Source organism: Falco biarmicus, chromosome 9 (genome assembly GCF_023638135.1).
Source record: "Falco biarmicus isolate bFalBia1 chromosome 9, bFalBia1.pri, whole genome shotgun sequence".
Classification (NCBI taxonomy): Eukaryota; Metazoa; Chordata; class Aves; order Falconiformes; family Falconidae; genus Falco; species Falco biarmicus.
In genome coordinates, this window is record NC_079296.1 from 4,065,210 (window position 1) to 4,078,700 (window position 13,491).

A 13,491-nucleotide genomic window follows, 5' to 3' on the forward strand; every position below is an offset into this window, starting at 1 on the left:
CTCTTCCTCTGCCTTCAATTGCAATGTAGTTCTAGAATGGATAAATAAGATAATTTTCCCCACCCTGATTCGTAAGAGAAGAAAAACCTGCATTTTATACCAAGGTTTCATAATTTTAAAGAACCTTCGCCTTCAGAGCAAGGGTACTCCTATAAAACTAGAGAAGAAATTTGGAGCTCAGGATAACTTTGTAAAATCCTTTTGAAAGCTTGCTGTGTACTCTTGTACTGGAAGAGTTTTGAAACTAGAATCCATTTGGGTATTAATAGGAGATTTAAGACTCCCTCTTGTGGCTGCATTAAGCTGATTTTGGGCAGCTGTGTGAAGATACTGGCATCATGAAAGTCCAAAGGCTACTTCAGTATTGGTAATAGAAACCTGATTAGGTCTTTTGTCTTTGCTACGAAATTCACTTGAAAATTGTCTCAACTTGATTTTTGCTACAGCTCTTGAATTGAGTTTGAAGTGGGAAGAGGAAGAAAAATGGTTTGAAAATGTTCCGATCACCTCAATCATGTTTGCTGTGGCTTGAGGAAGTTAACGTAGAGCCAAAGGAGATGGGAGGTGGTTGGGAAATCCCGATGCGGATTGTATTTGCTTCTCTGCAGAAAGGGTGTCCCTGGTGCTGAGGAGAACAGGATGGTTCCGAACCTGTGGGACCAGTGCCAGCAGTGTGTGACAGGCAAACATGGGAGGCAGGTTAACTGCAATATTTAACTTCATGTAAAAGCACATTATTTCTCTTTATTAGGAATAGATGTGGCCTTACCAAATGGTCTTAATAATGCAACCCTGGGCTTCTGTTAATAATTTTATGGTTATGGTTTTTCGTGTGAGCCCTTTGAGCTGGGTGGGGACTTAATCTGAATCTAAGTCACCTTCTTCACAGTTGAGTGTGTACAAATAGTATTTTGGCAAAGGGAGATGATCTGAGAAAATACAGAGCAGCAAACCAGAAGCAAAAAGTCTGTAGTGTTATTTTGGATATTAAAGCAGTAAATCGGCCCGCAAGCAGAAGCAGATGTGGAAAGGGGGGTGGCTCCCAGACCCCAGAGGCAGGTCAGCAGCACAGCTCACTTGGCGGTGCAGGGGTTATTCCCAGTTTTGGTTTCTCCACTCACTTACACATGCTGCAAAAGCTTTTGTAAGCCTAATGCATGCATGGGTGCAGGTTCCTCTTGTGTGTGATGTGAGAGCAATGCAGCAAGAGCAGGCAAGGAGGAGAGCTGCATTGCCTGTGCGCTCCAAGTCTGCCTGGCTGGTTGAGAGCTGCACCAGGCTGTCACAGGGCTGGGACAGAAGCAGAAGCTGCTGGGACATGAAGAGCTTTGCTGTACCTGTCTGGATCCAGGAATAAGGGCCCAAAGAAAAGAAATGAGAGCATTTCATAAGGTAAAAGCTCTTATATCTTGCTGACATCCCAACCATCTCGCCATCGCTCCTGCCCTCGCTGCCTGTGAAATAGCTTAGATCACGTTTGTCTGTTGCAGATGCCTGAACAAAAGGATTCCAACCTGCGTGTTCCTGTGCTCTTGGCTGGGCTGGCAAATGCAGATGGTTCAAGTGAGTGTTTCATTCACGCTGTGTTCTGCAGCACAAAATGGCGAACAGCTTTTGCTGTTTTGATAGGGTTTAAATTAATTTCTCCCTTCTCACCAGGGGAAATGAGGGCTGGGAAGAACAGCCATGCCTGTTGCTTTGTTAAGCTTGGCTTTGGCTCCAGTTCTGGCACCAAGAAAGGAAATACAGGGAAGGGGAGCTTTGTAAAAGAGCTATGGGTCTGCTCCCGAGTTGATAGGTTAAACCGTACAAAACAGTGACTCTGAGGTATTGCTCTAATATTTGTAAAATCAGCATGGCAGTTCTGTTAAGGGCTATGAGTCACCCTGAGGGTGGTTCTGCTCTTTGTAAGGAGCAGCACAGCCTTCTGCTTCCATGCAAACGGGAGCGAGAATTTTAATGGAGTCAGAATTGCCCCTTGGTTAGAGCACCGTCTGACCTCTGCTTTGTTCTCACTGCTGCCCGTTTACAGCTGCGTGGAGAGTGGAACCTGACCCATCGTTGCCTGGGAGAAAAGGACTGGATGGAGCCCTTAAACGTGAGTCACATCAGTTGTGACTCTCTCACCCCCTGCCAGCCCTCCTGTCCCCAGCCCACAGCTCCCTCCAGACTGCTGCGTCTGAGCTCTGCCCAGCTGCTCCTGCGGGACGCGGTCAGGTGTGGCCCGACTTGGCTTTCGTTTTCAGGAAGCGGGTGACAGCGGGGCTGACCCTGGCCATGTGCACGCAGCGGGAGGCTCTGCCTGTCCCCAGGCGCGGCCTCAGGCGCTCGTGGCAAGCCTGCGCTCCAGGCTAAACAGAGGAAGGTGAGGGTCAGCAGCAGAGAGCTCTGCCCAAGGCTCAGGAAGCACATTTTGGCAGAGGAAAGAAATACAATACAAGCAGGGAGGGAAACTCAGCTTCCATCCAACCCCCTCCAAGAAGCTTTTGGCTCCCTACAGCTGCTGGAGTCTTTACTATCAGTTATTTGGCTCTTTATTTTTACAGGCTTTCATGTGTTTGTTTTCTGTCTTTTACACCAGCACGTTGCAGAGGGGAAAGAGTGGAGCAGTACGCGGGAGTAGCAGGGACCAGAGGGTAGAGCCCTGCACTAGGGGACAGGCAACCTGGCTTCCCTTTCCTGCCTGTCACTATCTTATTGTGTGGCCTTGGGGCATGTCACTTCCCTCGCTGCCCTGGCTCCTCTGTGCAGTGGGGTGGTTCCACCCAACAGAGCACTCCCTGCTTGTTTATTCATCTTTGTCCTTGTGAAGTGCCTTAGGAGGAGGCTTAGGGGAAGCTCTGCGTGGCCGTGGTGGGCACAGACCCATCGCTCAAGGGGAGCCACAGCCCAGCGCTGTTCTCCTTCCCCAGAGCAAGCAGTGGGAGCCACGCATGGCGAGGGGGTGCAGTGGGCAGAGGAGTCCCACCAGCACTTTCCTCTACAGGCTCTGCCTGTTCTGCCTTCCGTAAGCACGCCGGCAGGCAGGCAGCCCTGTCATCGGGAGGGCAGTTGGAGATCTTACTGTCTGAAGGATGGAAGATGACAAGTGTTTCTGAGCAGTCTTGAAAGGGGAGGTTTAGTTTGGGTATTAGGAAAAATTTCTTCACTGAAAGAGCTGTCAAGCATTGGCACAGGCTGCCCAGGGAGGTGGTGCAGTCACCATCCCTGGAGGTGTTTAAAAACCGCATAGATGCAGCGCCTGGGGACATGGTTTAGTGGTGGGCTTGGCAGTGCTGGGTTAACAGTTGGACTTGATGATCTTAAAGGTCTTTTCTAACCTAAATGATTCTGTGATCCTGTGATTCCCAATTCTGACCACCACAGGGGTCTCCTGCAACTTTCAGAGATCGTGAGGGCAACACCCTGCTTTCAGCCCTGAGCCGTTCTTTGCAGCGGTGGCAGTGCAACATATTGAAACGTATGCAAGGAGCAAGGGAGGTGCGTATAGGAGTGAAAGGCCCCAAAACACATGTAGCAGCAGTACACAGTGCTTGTGCTTGCAAACCCCGCTCTGCTCCCCATCATCACTTGCTTGGAGCCTTTGTTTCTTCATGAGTGAAACCAGTTGTGAGATGTTGTGTTCAGGGCATGACATAATCCGAGTATGGGACTCCACTGGAGGAATCCTTTTGAAGATTTACTAGTCTGTCTAATTACAATAAAACTATGAGGATGCTGCACTCCAAATGATTAACAGTTAATAAGTGGAGGTTTCTGCTTTCTTGTACTTTTTGCTAGGAAAACCCCCAGCAATTCTGGCTATATCAGTGGCCATTCCTTTAGGAAGGAGGTTGGTCAAAGGCACGGTAACACATTTGCACAAAGCCACTGTCCATCTCTGTGTTGCTGGTAGCAGATAATTTGATTAAAAATATAAGTCACTTCCTTGTTCCTTTCTCTGTATGTTGCCTTTCTGTGTTTCTTTCAGCTTGAGCAGCGACAATAGCTTGCAGGATTTATTTGCTGTTTGTTGACATTTTCACTTTCTGATGCGCATCCTTATGTTACCCTGTGGAGTTCAGCTTGTGTCAGCCGCAGAGGGGTAGTCTGACGAAAGGCAGCATCAGCTGGAAATGCCCCTTCCACCCTTGTTCTCTCCCAAAATACCCATATTAACAATGCACTTAAAAAGTCTGAATTTGAATATCTACTTCCATATGTAGTCCTGTTTAGCTGTTATTGTCCTTTAGCTGGTATTTATTTGCCATCCATTCCAGCATCTTTATCCTGGTTTTGAGAGGATGTGTCGTTGCGTGTCGTCTGTAGTGAGTCTGAAGTGTCTCATTCTCTGCTGCATACAAGTCTGTTACATCTCAGTGTTCCTGCTGACCTGTAGCTGCCTCCCGTGCACTGCCATCCCATCTCCCGTCTTGTTAATTTGCAAGGGCTGCCCTGGAGCTGTAGCTGGGGTCACACAGGTTGGTATCACACCTATAGCTTTAGCATCCACGGTTTGTAGCTGTGAAATGCTGTGTACCAAATAGAAGCTGTGAGGGGTGGATGTATAGCCATGGGGAAGTGATGCAAGGGGAGCATCTGAGCTAAGTTGAAAGCTGGTGGGAGGAGGTGGCAGCTTGACACCCCCGAGACTCTGAAGCCGTGGAGAACCTCGGTGACTTCAAACCCCCTCCTGGGGTTTCTTTCAGCCATCGCAGGCCAACTGCCCCATGGATCTATGGGGGAGAAAGGCCAAGCGCTGCAAGTGCTGCTGGAGCCCCGTGTCCACCTGTCTCCAACATTTCCAGAGTAAGAGCAGCTCCCGAGGAGCAACCAGAGCTACTGGGTGCTGGCCCCGGGCCGAGCTCGTTGGCGGGATGTGGGTGGCTGGGCCCTGGTGTGGCAGGGAAAGTGCTGTCGGAACAAAACTGAATTGAAGTGATTCTTTTCCTCTCCCCCTGGCCTGTGAGGAAATCTTTTTCCATTTACAATAAAACATGGTTCTTAATAGTGCTGAAGTGTTCTACGTATTTTAAATAAACATGAGTGGATTTGAGCCCAGGAGGACATGAAAGAATGCGGCATTTGCGGGGTACCGGCCCAGCACACATGTCAGCAATTTGGCTGCCTTGTGTACTTTGGCTTTTAAAAAAGCATTTAAAAGTAAACAAATGAAGGAAAATCTGGCAGCTGGATTTCAAAGTAAATTGCTTTCAGCTGATATACCCCATTTCCAGCTTGCTTGGGTAGTATCAAGCCATACATATCCAGCGAGAAGAGTGAGCGGCCAAGGAGAAGAGTGGGGGCGGGAGAGAGAACAAAAGCAGGGAAGTTCTGCGGATTTAATTCTTCCACTTCCTTCCTTTGCACCAAACCCTCCCTGCCTGTCACTGCCCTTGTGTCAGACAGGCAGGTTAATGCTTCAGACAGCAAACTATGCCCATCTTCTCGTGGCCCCTGTTCTGTCAGGCTCTGCTTCCCTTCCATCAGGCCTGGAGCAGGGACGGGACGGGACGGGATGGGATGGGATGGGAGTAGTATCCATGGGATGGTGTTAGTTGGCAGAGCTGAGCCTTATGCTCAGCTGTGACCTGCAGCAGTGCTTGAGCTGCACCATCAAACCCTCATCCCTGCTACAGCCCCACGGAGCATGGGAAGAGCTCTGTCTCATTGCCCCATGGAGGACGTGGCTCCCACGTTTGGCAACCCAAACCCCACAGACGGGTGGGATGAATCTGCTCCTTGAGGGGTCCACGCAGGCGTGGGCTGGGGCGCTGCTTCCCCGGGGCTGCCAGCCTGGGGAGGGCATCACCCCCGCCGCCGGTGGAGGGAAGCGGAGCTGGAAATGGCAGAGATAACACGGTCACCAGAGGAGTGCGGGCTGCGGTGCCTCCGGAAGGGCCTGGTGCATCCCCCGCAGGAGGAGGCTCAGCACATGCTGACAGATAATAACGAGGTCCCTGGCTGGACAAAGAGGGGAGGTTGCTGAGGTCACGCTTTGCCTCAGCTTTGGGCTCCTTCTGCTTTGACTCGCATTTCCTCAAGTTTATAAAACTTTCTGCGGGTTGGTTCAGTGGAAAGGGCAGAGGAAACTGGTGGGTCTTAAATCCTGGCGGCACGGGGCCAGGGCAGGGCTGCTCTGAGCCCCCGGCAGACCCTGCACGCATGGGGCTGTGAGGGTGCCTACTGCTAGCTCGGGGCCAGGGCAGCAGCCACCACGTGTCCCTTCAGGGTGCCCGGTGGTGACATGGGCTCTTGCCGTGGCACAGCAGCGCCTGGGGGTGTGATGCTGCGGGCAGGGCTGCCCTGGCTTCAGCACCCCTGCCGCACCCAATGGTGCTGAGCAGAGTGTGGAAAGCCCTGGGGTGCCCTTGGTGCAAGCACGGTGGCTTGTGGCCCTGTGGGACGGTGCAGACAGCAAGTGGCACCTGCCTACTTGCACGGGGAGCTGTAGTGTCCGCCCGTTCTTTTGGGAACTGAGGCCGTGCTGCAGGTGACGCCATGCCCACAGCACGCCGTGGTGCCCCCCTGGTGCTGCGGTGCCCCTCGAGCACCCATGAGCTGGGGAGGGAGGCAGGCAGGCAGCAGCAAAGGGGACAGTGTCCCTGCACAGGGCTTGACTCCTCACACCTTGCTGCCAGAGCTGGCTTCGCTCTGTGCTTGTGGCTGTGCCGTGCTCCGTGCAAGGGAGCAGTTGGTTGCAATGATCCCCTCTTGTGGCTTTTCTCCTCCCTGTAACTCAGCACATGAGGTCCCTTTCCTGGCACAGGACTAAACCTCTCGGCTCCTGGCAGCGCAGAGGTGCTGCCAGCTGTAACCTGCAACGCAAAACCTTCTGGGTGAGCAGCGCGGAAGGCAGAAGGCAGCCAGGGCTCAGCCAGCATCCTCGGCACATGATGCCGCTATTGAAGCCAGCGAGGCTGGCTGCACCCGCGCTCCGGCACGGCTCTCATTATCCCTTGGCACAGGAGTCCCCTGGCAGTGGTGTCGGGAGCTGGCAGCACCCACACGCACCTGCAGGCACCAACAAGCTCACCGGCAATTTCTTGGCTCTCACTAACATGATGAAAAGTAATTTTTTGGGCTCTTTCCCCTCTGCCACCCACATGGGCTCCAGGACCCTGCCCTGGCTGGTGCGTGCACTCAGGGCAGCTTCTCCCTTCCTGGAAAGGCAGCCCACCCCCCTGCAAAACACGCAGAGGAGAGGCCACAGGACATAACACAGAAGAATCTCTGTTTCAAGAAAGGCAGTTGGCTCCCAGCTGCTCCCTGTGGGTAGCAGACAGGGCTGCTGAGCTCTGCTGCAGCTTGGGAGGCATGCCCGCACCCTCTGAGTCCCACCAGCACTTAATCACTGCCTGGATGTTATTCTTGAGGATAGCTGGAGATGTCCCTGCTCACTGCAGGGGAGGTTGGACTAGGTGACCTCGAAAAGCCCTTCCAACACAAACTATTCTATGAAGCAGCCGAGCACCACCACCACCACCACCCCCCCCCACGAGCCGCAGGGCTCAGGGTGTCCCCGCGCTGGGAGCGGCTGCCCCGCAGCTGCGCCGGCCCTGGGAAACGCAGTGCCCGCACGGCATGTGCTCCCCGGGCACCGCTGTGCTTTGCCTCCTTCGCACGGGGTTCATGCTCTCCCTGCCCAGCTTTTGCTGCCTGCTCTGGTTGCTGCACGCGGAGGTGAGCATCTTTGCATCCTCCATGCTAGAGGGTTGTGTTTGGTCCCAAAGCACCGATGGGCAGACAGCTGCGATGGAGGAATTTGGGAACCGAAATCCCTGAGGTGGGGTTGATGTGAAGAAGTGTGGACATCTCCAACCCATCCAGCTGCTCTGGGGCCTTTACCAAGGACAGAGGTCAGACGAATACATCCCGAGCAGCCAAGGGTTTGATTATTTTCCTCTTGATGGGGTTTCATGCGGGAGCTGGTACCAGGGCAGTGCTGGGTCTGGCTGATCTGCCACATCGCTGCCTGAAGATGCTGGTGGGCACGGAGGGGAGCAGGACCCCAGGGCCAAACCGGCGCAGCTGCACCAGGGGTTTCCTGCTGCTCCCACCACCAGCTGACCCTGGTGGGGTTTGGGGACAGCCCTGTACCAGCCATGGGGTTTGCAGGAAAGTGGCCGCAGTGACTGAGGACTCCGGATGCAGGGAGCTGCCCAAGGCACCTTGTGCAGGCAGGGGCTCGGCAGGCTCTGGGGAAGGGGCAACGCGGAGTGTTTGCTGTGGCTGTGCCTATGAGGTGGGGAACACTGCAGCCCTCCTTCAGCGGGATGGAAACAACCCCAGGTGAAGACAGTTGCTCTGGATGTCCCTGTGATTAACGGGAAGAATATGTAAATGTATATGGCTGTTGCTATAGCTACCGCAGGAATCCCGGCTGGTGCTGGGGAAGGCAGAGCCCCCGGCCCAGCCCGGGTCAGGATTTGCATTCCTGGCGCAGCAGCACCCCGCACACCCCGCAGCGCTGGTGCAGGAGCAGCCGGGCTGGGCTGTGCCCTGTGCCACTGCCGTGTCCCCAACACGGGCAACAGGAGTGCCCCCCAGCACACCATCCCACTGCTCACCATCCTGCACCCACCAGCTGCTGCACGACACCATCAACCTGGGGTGCTGCAGCCTCTCACCAAGACAGGTGCACCCCAGCCTGGTCACAGCATCCCCAGGGTGAAAACACCCTCATGGGAGGGATGTTCCTCAGGTCCCAAGGTCAAGTCTTGTCCTGTGGCAGCAGAAAGCTGGGTGCAACCAGGGCATGGGGATGGGCAGGGGGATGGGAATGCCCAACGTGCTCATGATGCTACTGCTCCAGGTGCACCAAACCCCCAGGACCACCCAGCCCACCACACACCAGGCCCTTCCCAGCAGCTCGTTTGGGGCTGATCCAATAAAGCTGTGAGGAAAAAGGGGCTTCCCCTGTGTGGAGCCTGCAGAGCTTCCCTGCCTGCCTGGGGCTCTGGTGAGTGCTGCAGTAGGGGTGGGTGTGCGTGTGTGCATTGTGCCATGCGTTGGGCTGTAGCACTCACCAGCATGGCTGTCACAGGCCCTGGCAGGAGCCCCTGTCTGTTGGTGGGCATCCTGCGTGCTGCTGGCCAGTGCTCGTCTGCATGCGCTAGCCCTGGCCCCTGGGGCACGCCGGGAGGCCGCAGCCAGAGCGTGAGGTTGAAACCCCCTGGTGCTCTTGTGCTCATAACCAAACAGCTCCTGGTTACCTGCTGTTTGCGCGTCTCCCTCTCCCTGCAGGACGAGCAGAGGGTTCAGAGCTCCGTAAGAGAGACCAGTTACTCCTGTAAGTCGGAACGTGGGAGGGATGAGAACTGAGCCCACAGCCAGCGTCACTTGCGCTGCGGGTGGTGCTGCCAGGCCAGGGCCCTCCTGGTGATGGGGACTGCTCAGGGAGAGGGCTCACGCCAAAAGCATTTGTTTGCATATTTATTCTCCAACTCTTTTGCAAACCTGACTTGAAGGAAGACCCTGGATTGCCGCTGCTGTACCAAAGCCCCTCCAGGTGCGGCGTGGCAGGGACCCACGGTGCCAGCTCAGCCTGCAATGGCTGCAGCCCCTTGAGGGTGCACAGGGACCCCCGGCCCTGCCAGCCCCGTGTTTCTTCGCTCTCCGAGGGCCCGTTGCCCGTGGCGGCCAGGCACAGCCAGGCTCTCTCTCTCTCTGTTTCCTTATAGTTTAAGAGCCTTCCTCACATTAATCTTTTTATTTTTATTTTGACAAATGTATGTTTCCAGGAAGTTGCTGAGGTCAAAGCAGCATCTGTTGCTTGTTATTTTGGGGGATGCAGAGGGTCTTTGTGAGGGTTTCCAAAGCAACAAGGAATTAAGTGGTTTGTAAAGCAGAGAGCAGGAATGAGGAGCAGACTGGGGCTTCCCGAAAGGCAGCTGAAGATGCTGATGAAAATCAGATCAGCTTGCCTCTATTTTCTTGGAAACTTGATCTATTTTTCTTGTACGATTGTCAGCCTGACTCCTGTATTTCAAGTGCTTGGCCACCTCCAGCTCTGTGTTTCGGCGCTGGGATTAGCTGGCCCCGTCAGGCTCTCCCTGTGCCGGATTGCGCCGTGCTGGCGGGGAGGGCTCTGCAGGATGGGAGCAGCAGTGTGGGTCCCCTGGTGTGACTCTGGCCGGGGACACGGGGAAGGGACACCCAGGGTTGGCACCAGCCCCCCTTCCCCTACTGCGGGGGTGTCCCTTGTCCCCAAGTCACACCGTGGATTGCCCAGTGGCGGGGCTGTGGCAAAAGCTGCTTTTTCTTTCAAAACAACCCGAGGAGGGTCTGGTGCCAAGGTGAGGGCTGCGAGGAGCCCAGGAGATTTATCGCTGAGGAAATACTTTCTCCAGCAAGGGCTGATGGCCGCAGCAGGAACAATGGGAGATTCGCAACGTGAACAAAGCTGATTTCGTTCTTCTTTTTATCAATGTGCTTTCCTTGCGGAGCCTCCCTTCCTGGAAGTGGGAGATGCAGCTTCCCCCGCGCGCTGGCTGTGTAATCAGCAGGAATGGCCATATCCTGGCTGGGAAGCAAGCTGTGAAACGCTGTCGCCCGCCGTGATTTATGAGCCCGTGGCAGCAGCCAGCAGCGGGGCTGGCCCAGGGACAAGGTGCCAGGGCGCGTGCAATATCCACGTATTCTTTCTCCTCCTCGCTGGGTCCCCGGGGAGCTGCCAGAGGAAGTTAATGGATTAGACACACACGTTCCACTTGATTTTTATTTTTTATTGCCGTGTCTTTCCAAATGCCTTTAGCAGACGCGCAAGCACAATGGGGTCGGGTGGTGAGCATCCCGGCCGGGCGGGTAGCGGGACAGCAGCCTGCCTGGAAAGGTCAATACAGAGAGTGTTTGCTTGGGGACATGGGGACAGCCTGTCCTGAGTGGGTATAGCCCTTCCTTGCCAGGGAGGGCTTGCAGGGCCGTGCCCGGCACTGGCTCTTTGCCACAGAGGGACAGAGTTAAGGTGCCTCCAGCTCCTCTGCAGCCAGCACCGACCAGCAGCCTTGGGGCATCACAGCACCTTGCCCATGAGGTTATCTGTGCCCGTCGGAGGCAGCTGGAGCTGAGCAGGTCCCTCACCAAGCCCAGAGCTGCAAGGGCCTTCCCGGGGAGCTCACACTTGTAAAAGCGGACAGTTTTGTTCCCGGGCTCGCACTCCTGCCACACCACATTATGCAATCCTCACCCGATACTGGGAATATGAAATAATTATTCCAAATGATCAGATTTTAATTATGCAACACAGAGGATGATTATTGTACGCCAAATTGGTGCTGAGTGCTTAGTTATGTATATGCCAAATTTAGTCTATACTATTATACCCAGTGGGTGGCCGTAGACAATCAGGAAGTAATTAGTTTTGCTGGAGGTTGTTCGCCTGCCTGGTTCGCTGTGCTGTCTGGGGAGCGTCTTGCTGCGCTCTGTGAATACCATGGGCTTTGAGTTCAATACCGTCTTTTTGTGACAAGCTAATAAGCTGTCTGCATGGCGGCCTGTAATTAGCGCTGTCGATATTCATTTGGAAACGGAGACCGCGCTGAGCAGCTCCGCCGACTGCGCTTCCCTTTGTCAAGGCTCTCGGCTGGTCCCTCCTCGCCTCCGAGGAGCGGCAATGGGTGCAGAGGGATGGGGATGCGACTGTGTGCGGGGCACCCTTGGGTCCCCGCCGAGGAAAGCACCCAGCCGTCAGTGGGCTGAGGCCCTGAGACTGAAGGCAGCCCCCTGCCCAGCCCCGTGCCAGGCTGGACCTGCCCTCCATGAGGGGAGCTGCCCTCAGCCTGGGCATGGGGTCTCCCCGGTGCCCTGTCTTGTGGTGCCGGCCGGGAAGGCTGAGCTGGCGTGGGGTGTGAGGTGTGGGGGAGATGGGGACATGCAGGGGGCTTGGCTGCAGTGGCCGTCCCCTCCCCAGAGCCGTGGGCTGCTCCTGGGGAGCTCTGAGCGTTGCTGGAGGTGTTGTAGGGTCGCACCTCTCTGGATGGCCAGATCCTGTGGGTCTGGGCTTGCCCGCTGGGGTCCCACATGCAGAACTGCTGGGGTACCTGGGGCTACACTGGCTGGGAAGTCACCGGGGCATCGCCTCCCTGGGATGCCATTTGCAGCCGGTCAGTGTTGTGAGGAGCCAGCCACCTCCGTGGGAACAGCCTGGATCTGCCGGGCGGGAATTGTCTGAAGTACAGAGCAACTTTTACCTCTGTTACACAAAGGAAACTTTCCTCCTCTTTTTGTTGGAGATGCTCACTCCATTGAGATGATTGGCATACTGGAGAGCTGAGAAACTAAATTGTTTATACACTAATGAATAGAAGCTTGATTGCAAGATCCTGTTTGGAAAATTATAGTGCTGAATTGAAGCCGTACAATTACATCCAAAATGCTGCATATTCATTTCATCTGCTTTGCATAGAGATTAACAAGCGAGCCCTAAAGCAGACTCTGAAATTAAAGCTAACACCAGATTTAGTCACAGGTTACAAACTAAATGGCATTGTTTGATGGATATGAATCTTTACCACCTGCCTGCCTGATGATTGCTAGCAGCTTACCAGACAGCAAAGGAAAAAGTTTCTTCCCATGAAGGAAGCATAATAAGACACTGGGCTCGAAGTGCCCCCTCCCCGTGTGGGCAGCCCCCCCCGGCAGATGTCTGCAATGGGCTTGGGGAAAGGGCTCCCAGCTCCGTCGTGCTGGAGGCTGCAGCCACTCTGTGGAGGGATGGAGACTGGTCCCCAAGACCCCTGCAGAGGTCTGGGGTCCTGGGTCCATCCATCACCCAGGGTTGGGCTGTGTCCCTTCAGCTGGGGATCCCGTCCATCCTGGAGCCTCTGTGCTGGTGCTGGATCACATGGCTGGATCGTGGTTCCCCATGGCACGGAGTGATCCTTTCCTCACCTCGGAGGGGCCAGGGCCAGGATGCCGCACAGGGGAAGGGGTCTCTTGTCCCCCCCGGCTGCAGGCAGCCAGGGGTTCTGGCACACGGCTGGCCCCATCCCACAGCATCGGGCTCTGCGACCTGCCTCCTCCCCCCCTTGCACTCCCACCCTGCGTGTCAGGGCCAGGACTTTTCAGGAGCAGAAACGGGGCCAAGAAAGGGCCGAGGGGTATGCGGGGAGCAGGGCTGTGTGCAGGGGCTGCCCATCCGGGCAGGGGCTGCCGCAGCATTTGGTGCCATGCGGCTGGTGCAGGTGCTGCTGCTCTTGGGGCAGAGGACAGGCACTGGAAATGGGCCCATCCCTGACCGAGGGACCGGTCTGTGCGTGGGGACACAGGACCCCCTGCTGTCACAGGCACGGCATAGGGGTGCTGCTGGGGCTTGTGTCTGAACTGGGGCTGTAGGACAGGGAGGGAGCGGGCTGGCAGCTCAGGGACAGCCTTCATCCCAGTTGGGATCTTTCCTCTCTGGGAATACCCGGGGTGGGGGGAGGGCGGTGGGCACCTGGGGGCAGCGCCGTGGGGTGGGGCTCCCTGTGCAGCCCCATTGGGGCAGAGACCACAGCACTGGCTTTGCAAATC